Consider the following 7996-nt stretch of genomic DNA (forward strand, 5'->3'; position numbering starts at 1 on the left):
ATTTCCAGTCTATTCTGAACACCTCACAATATTAATTTTAGTCCTAAAATTTGCACCGAGGTCGCTGGATGACTAAGCTAAGCGACCCAAGTGGCCGGCACAAACATCTGGCCCATCTAGGAGTGACACTGCAGTGTCAGACAGGATGGCACTTAAAATAATTGGCCCCAAACATCACATGATGCAAAGATAAATTAAAGAAAAAAGAGGTGCAAGATGGAATTGTCCTTGGGCCCTCCCACCCACCCTTATGTTGTATAAACAGGACATGCGCACTTTAACAAACCCATCATTTCAGTGACAGGGTCTGCCACACGACTGTGGCTGAAATGACTGGTTGGTCTGGTCCCCCACCAAAAAAGATGCAATCAATCTCTCCTTGCACAAACTGGCTCTACAGAGGCAAGATGTCCACCTCCTCCTCATCCTCTGATTCCTCACCCCTTTCACTGTGTACATCCCCCTCATCACAGATTATTAATTTGTCCCCACTGGAATCCACCATCTCAGGTCCCTGTGTACTTTCTGGAGGCAATTGATGGTGAATGTCTCCACAGAGGAATTGATTATAATTCATTTTGATGAACATCATCTTCTCCACATTTTCTGGAAGTAACCTCCTACGCCGATTGCTGACAAGGTGAGCGGCTGCACTAAACACTCTTTCGGAGTACACACTGGAGGGTGTCAACTTAGGTAAAATAAAGCCAGTTTGTGCAAGGGCCTCCAAATTGCCTCTTAATCCTGCCAGTATACGTATGGACTGTCTGACGAGCCTACTTGGATGCGGTCACTCATATAATCCTCCACCATTCTTTCAATGATGACAGAATCATATGCAGTGACAGTAGACGACATGTCAGTAATCGTTGGCAGGTCCTTCAGTCCAGACCAGATGTCAGCACTCGCTCCAGACTGCCCTGCATCACCGTCAGCGGGTGGGCTCGGAATTCTTAGCCTTTTCCTCGCAGCCCCAGTTGCGGGAGTATGTGAAGGAGGAGCTGTTGACGGGTCACGTTCCGCTTGACTTGACAAGTGTCTCACCAGCAGGTCTTTGAACATCTGCAGACTTGTGTCTGCCGGAAAGAGAGATACAACGTAGGCTTTAAACCTAGGATCGAGCACGGTAACCAAAATGTAGTGCTCTGATTTCAACAGATTGACCACCCGTGAATCCTGGTTAAGCGAATTAAGGGCTCCATCCACAAGTCCCACATGCCTAGCGGAATCGCTCCGTTTTAGCTCCCCCTTCAATCTCTCCAGCTGCTTCTGCAAAAGCCTGATGAGGGGAATGACCTGACTCAGGCTGGCAGTGTCTGAACTGACTTCACGTGTGGCAAGTTCAAAGGGTTGCAGAACCTTGCACAACGTTGAAATCATTCTCCACTGCACTTGAGTCAGGTGCATTCCCCCTCCTTTGCCTATATCGTAGGCAGATGTACAGGCTTGAATTGCCTTTTGCTGCTCCTCCATCCTTTGAAGCATATAGAGGGTTGAATTCCACCTCGTTACCACCTCTTGCTTCAGCTGATGGCGGGGCTGGTTCAGGAGTGTTTGCTGGTGCTCCAGTCTTCGGCACGTGGTGGCTGAATGCCGAAAGTGGCCCGCAATTCTTCGGGCCACCGACAGCATCTCTTGCATGCCCCTGTCGTTTTTTAAAAAATTCTGCACCACCAAATTCAATGTTTGTGCAAAACATGGAACGTGCTGGAATTTGCCCACATGTAATGCACACACAATATTGGTGGCGTTGTCCGATGTCACAAAGCCATTCTGCGATGATGTTCCTCAGTTTCCGTAAGAGGTTGTCAGCTGTGTGCCTCTTATGAAAAGTGGTGATACAAAGCGTAGCCTGTCTAGGAACGATTTGGCGTTTGTGAGATGCTGCTACTGGTGGTGCCGCTGCTGTTCTTGCTGCGGGAGGCAATACATCTACCTAGTGGGCTGTCACAGTCATATAGTCCTGAGTCTGCCCTGCTCCACTTGTCCACATGTCTGTGGTTAAGTGGACATTGGGTACAACTGCATTTTTTAGGACACTGGTAAGTCTTTTTCTGATGTCTGTGTACATTCTCGGTATCGCCTGCCTAGAGAAATGGAACCTAGATGGTATTTGGTACCGGGGACACAGTACTTCAAACAATTCTCTAATTCCCTGTGAATTAATGGTGGATACCGGACACACGTTTAACACCAACGCAGCTACCAAGACCTGAGTTATCCGCTTTGCAGCAGGATGACTGCTGTGATATTTCATCTTCCTTGCAAAGAACTGTTGGACAGTCAATTGCTTACTGGAAGTAGTACAAGTGGGCTTCCGACTTCCCATCTGGGATGACGATCGACTCCCAGCAGCAACAACAGCAGCGCCAGCAGCAGTAGGCGTTACACTCAAGGATGCATCGGAGGAATCCCAGGCAGGAGAGGACTCGTCAGACTTGCCAGTGACATGGCCTGCAGGACTATTGGTTTTCCTGTCTAATGAGGAAATTGACACTGAGGGAGTTGGTGGTGTGGTTTACAAGAGGAAGGGATTTAGTTGTCAGTGGACTGCTTCCGCTGTCACCCAAAGTTTTTGAACTTGTCAATGACTTCTGATGAATGCGCTCCAGGTGACGTATAAGGGAGGATGTTCCTAGGTGGTTAACATCCTTACCCCTACTTATTACAGCTTGACAAAGGCAACACACGGCTTGACACCTGTTGTCCGCATTTCTGTTAAAATAATTCCACACCGAAGAGGTGATTTTTTTTGTAATTTGACCAGGCATGTCAATGGCCATATATTCGTCCCACGGACAACAGGTGTCTCCCCGGGTGCCTGACTTAAACAAACCACCTCACCATCATAATCCTCGTCAATTTCCTCCTCAGCGCCAGCAACACCCATATCCTGATCCTGGTGTACTCCAACAGTGACATCTTCAATTTGACTATCAGGAACTAGACTGCAGGTGCTCCTTCCAGCACTTGCAGGGGGGTGCAAATAGTGGAAGGCGCCACCTCTTCCTGTCCAGTGTTGGGAAGGTCAGGCATCGCAACCGACACAATTGGACTCTCCTTGGGGATTTGTGATTTAGAAGAACGTACATTTCTTTGCTGTGCTTTTGTCAGCTTGTCTTTTCATTTTTCTAGCGGGAGGATGAGTGCTTCCATCCTCATGTGAAGCTGAACCACTAGCAATGAACATAGGCCAGGGCCTCAGCCGTTCCTTGCGACTCCGTGTCATAAATGGCATATTGGCAAGTTTACGCTTCTCCTCAGACGCTTTTAATTTAGATTTTTGGGTCATTTTACTGAACTTTTGTTTTTTGGATTTTACATGCTCTCTACTATGACATTGGGCATCGGCCTTGGCAGACGACATTGATGGCATTTCATCGTCTCGGCCATGACTAGTGGCAGCAGCTTCAGCACGAGGTGGAAGTGGATCTTGATCTTTCCCTATTTTACCCTCCACATTTTTGTTCTCCATTTTTTAATGTGTGGAATTATAGATACAGCAATGGCCTACTGTACACAACTATGGGGGACATTCCGAGTTGTTCGCTCGTTATTTTTTTTCGCAACAGAGCGATTAGTCACTAATGCACATGCGCAACGTCTGCAGTGCGACTGCGCCAAGTAAATTTGCTATGCAATTAGGTATTTTACTCACGGCATTATGAGGTTTTTTCTTCGTTCTAGTGATCGTAATGTGATTGACAGGAAGTGGGTGTTTCTGGGCGGAAACAGACCGTTTTATGGGTGTGTGCAAAAAAACGCTACAGTTTCTGGGAAAAACGCGGGAGTGGCTGGAGAAACGGAGGAGTGTCTGGGCGAACGCTGGGTGTGTTTGTGACGTCAAACCAGGAACGACAAGCACTGAACTGATCGCAGATGCCGAGTAAGTGTGGAGCTACTCAGAAACTGCTAAGAAGTGTCTATTCGCAATTTTTCTAATCTTTCGTTCGCAATTTTGATAAGCTAAGATTCACTCCCAGTAGGCGGCGGCTTAGCGTGTGCAAAGCTGCTAAAAGCAACTTGCGAGCGAACAACTCGGAATGACCCCCAATATACTGTTGGGTCACCAAAATGCTGCACTGTAATACTAGTATATATACTGCTCACAAGAATGCCGCACAGATATGGAATGGATAGGTGTAGTGACACAGAGCTGCAAGATACAGCAGTGGCCTACTGTACACAACTATATACTATTGGATCACCAAAATGCTGCACTGTAATACTGTATATACTGCTCACAAAAATGCAGCACAGATATGGAATGGATACGTGCAGTGACACAGAGCTGCAAGATACAGCAATGGCCTACTGTACACAACTATATACTGTTGGGTCACCAAAATGCTGCACTGTAATACTATATATACTGCTCACAAAAATGCTGCACAGATATAGAATGGATACGTGCAGTGACACAGAGCTGCAAGATACAGCAATGGCCTACTGTACACAACTATATACTGTTGGGTCACCAAAATGCTGCACTGTAATACTATATAAACTGCTCACAAAAATGCTGCACAGATATGGAATGGATACTTGCAGTGACACAGAGCTGTGAGATACAGCAATGGCCTACTGTACTGTACTACTATAATTATTATATGCTGGTGGTCCCCAGTCCCCACAATGCAGCACACTGATCAGATATTTGAAGCACACTGAGCACAGAGATGGAGCGTTTTCAGGCAGAGAACATAGATATTTTCAGCACACTGAGCACAGATATTTGCAGCACATTGAGCACAGATATTTGCAGCACACTGAGCACAGATTACGGAGCTTTTCAGGGAGAGAACGCATCCACGTCCTCTCCGTTCAATCTCCAATGCACGAGTGAAAATGGCAGCGACGCGCGGCTCCTTATATAGAATATGAATCTCTCGAGAATCCGACAGCGGGATGATGACGTTCGGGCGCGTTCTGGTCAACTGAGCAAGGCGGAAAGATCAGAGGCTGCCTCGGAACCGTGTAAAATGGGTGAAGTTCGGGGGGGTTCGGATCTCGAGGAACCGAACCCGTTTATCTCTAATATATATATATACATATATATATAGTCCATGGAAGCAGCCCGGCACTCCGTGGTCCCCGTGGGGGTATTGCTCCGGTGCCCTCCTAGGGGTATGGCAGCCCCAATATGCAGGATAGAGAGAGACGGCGGCACTCAGAGACTTTCACTTCCAAGTTAATCAAAGCAAAAAGTGCATTTATTCGTCAACGTTTCGGGGGACGAACCCCCTTCCTCAGGACACTGCAAACTAGTGATTATACAAAGAACGACAACTTAAATACCCTACCTGTACCGTGTATCTGTGTCTGCCTCCACGTCCCCGCCGCCCCGTGCACGGAACCCGCACTTCCGGCAGCGTGTGGCTTGCGAAATCCGGAAGTTGCGTCATCCCGCTGCACGGACCCCTCAGTGACGCGGCTGCAGACAGAAGAAAAAACGGTAACCATGGAGATGCGGCGCAGCATCGTGATGCTGCGTTGCCTCACTATAAATGTGAACCATACAAAAATGCAATACAAACTAACCTGGTCGACATAATACTGCCTGAACCAGGTGGTTACCTAGCTAGCTGCTGTTACACCACAACCCACTGTGCAGCCAGGGGGCTCCAGGACAACCTAGCTAGCTAGGTGACCACCTGGTTCAGGCAGTATTATGTCGACCAGGTTTTTTAACCATATATCATTCACCCTCTACAATACTGGTAAGCCCTTATAAGTCCCAAACACTATTTGACCACACAGAAGGGCTCTAGTGTGATGTGTTACTGTGGTATAGGCAAATTGATAATAGGGTTACGTATGTATCATACTTACAATACACTTTATGATGCCTAGATGAATTGTTCTATGATTCACTATATACCAGTTTATGTACTTTTTATTGATTTTTACTGGTGTGACAGGATCGAGCATGGTTTAATATTGACCACACTGGGTTGACCTCAGAAGTTAACTTGTGCATTTTCCTGTAAAGCATTCACTGTTATTGTTTTTATAAGTACTGCATCACGATTTCACGATTCACCGTAATGCATTATACTTGTTTTGTTTTGTTTTGCTATCGTTGTTATTATTGTTATTAGCGCACTCACACGCTGGTAGTTTGTATTGCATTTTTGTATGGTTCACATTTATAGTGAGGCAACGCAGCATCACGATGCTGCGCCGCATCTCCATGGTTACCGTTTTTTCTTCTGTCTGCAGCCGCGTCACTGAGGGGTCCGTGCAGCGGGATGACGCAACTTCCGGATTTCGCAAGCCACACGCTGCCGGAAGTGCGGGTTCCGTGCACGGGACGGCGGGGACGTGGAGGCAGACACAGATACACGGTACAGGTAGGGTATTTAAGTTGTCGTTCTTTGTATAATCACTAGTTTGCAGTGTCCTGAGGAAGGGGGTTCGTCCCCCGAAACGTTGACGAATAAATGCACTTTTTGCTTTGATTAACTTGGAAGTGAAAGTCTCTGAGTGCCGCCGTCTCTCTCTATCCTATATATATATATATATATATATATATATATATATATACTCCTCCACTGGCGGCACTCCAGGGCTGTTGAAAAATGACACAGGTCGGCTGTTTTGGGCAACGTTTCAGCGCCGTTCAGCACTTTTATCAAGCTATTTACAAAATCAAATGCACATACCGGTATTTAAGTGCTCCCATCACCACGCCAGTAAGCTCCGCCCACTTCCGTATCCTGGTCACCATACAGACCGGCTCGGATTGCAGGGCTGTTGCCATAGTAACTGACAAATCACCACAGCTGTGTGCTACAAAAATATAAACAAAAATACACACCACACATTAAAACACATTGAACAATTAAAAACAAGCAAAATATGAAAACCGTCATTAGTTACATCATATCGAATATTTAGACCATAAAGCTTATTAAGCATCTCAAACTATATCGAATGTAATAAAAGCTCACATTACATGTAACTAAACTGAAGGAACAACAATTATATCAGTATGTTGTGTATAATGAAGTACCCTAAGTGTTCCGAATTGAACTGCACAGATGTCAATCAAATTCAAATTCAATTAAAGACCTGACAAGGAGAGAGAGAGAAAGCTCTTGTGTGGGCGCACTCTTATGAAAAAATTAACATTCAATTATGACAAATACATTAAAACATATGTTTATTAATCAACTTAAAAATGAGAGATAGTCCCTCTATGATCCAAAAAAGGGGGTGTACACATAAGAAAGATGTGAGAGAAAAAAATAATATAAATATAAATAGTATATATAATAATAATAAAATGTTCTGGTCTGTTGAATCACACAAGAAGGATTTAGAAAGGCTGCAGACACAAAATAGTCTAGCACCCGTTTCTCCTGACCAGTACAGATAATCTGTATTAATGAGACCAACCAAGGAGATCAGTACTGTATATTGGAGGACCGCTTAGATTGGGTTAATACCAAGTAGTTAGATATTAACCCGTTAATCAATTTTGTTCAAACAAATTTGAGAATGTCTAGATCAGCATAACCTGAACACTAGTAGGAGTAAAAAAAGGAATGTTAGAAATAGTACGTAGTGGTGATACTGCTGTTGGTGTCCACCCTTCAAAAGAAGGGGAATAATCCGTACTCTACAAAACCGGGTATTCCCAGGGAGTCTCCTCTCAAGGTACTGACCTGGCCCGACGCTGTTTCGCTTCCAAGATCGGACGAGATCGGGCATTAGCAGCGTGGTATGATAGTAGAGAGGCTATCTACCAATGAGAGTGCACCTATATAGGAATAGTGAGAGGAAGAGATTATAGAAAAGATAAGGTCATACAGTGTGTGGATCTGCTTTCCACGTTAGGCAGGGTAAAAGGGATTACCACGCAGTGGCATCGTTGACCCTGGATCGAGGATGAGAGTCCACAGAATGATAGTGAGAGCGAAAGAAAATGAGAGAAGAATTGAGAGCTAAATAAAAAGTCAGCTGTTGAGCAGTGTCTCAGAGGGGAGACCAA

The 7996-nt window shown here is 45.4% G+C and overlaps 1 pseudogene; it reads right to left on the reverse strand.

Annotated features, from left to right (window-relative positions):
- Positions 1-7621: 7621 nt before the first annotated feature.
- On the reverse strand, positions 7622-7740 carry LOC134938855 (5S ribosomal RNA; annotated as a pseudogene).
- Between the last annotated feature and the right edge of the window lie 256 nt (positions 7741-7996).

Source organism: Pseudophryne corroboree, chromosome 6 (genome assembly GCF_028390025.1).
Source record: "Pseudophryne corroboree isolate aPseCor3 chromosome 6, aPseCor3.hap2, whole genome shotgun sequence".
NCBI lineage: Eukaryota > Metazoa > Chordata > Amphibia > Anura > Myobatrachidae > Pseudophryne > Pseudophryne corroboree.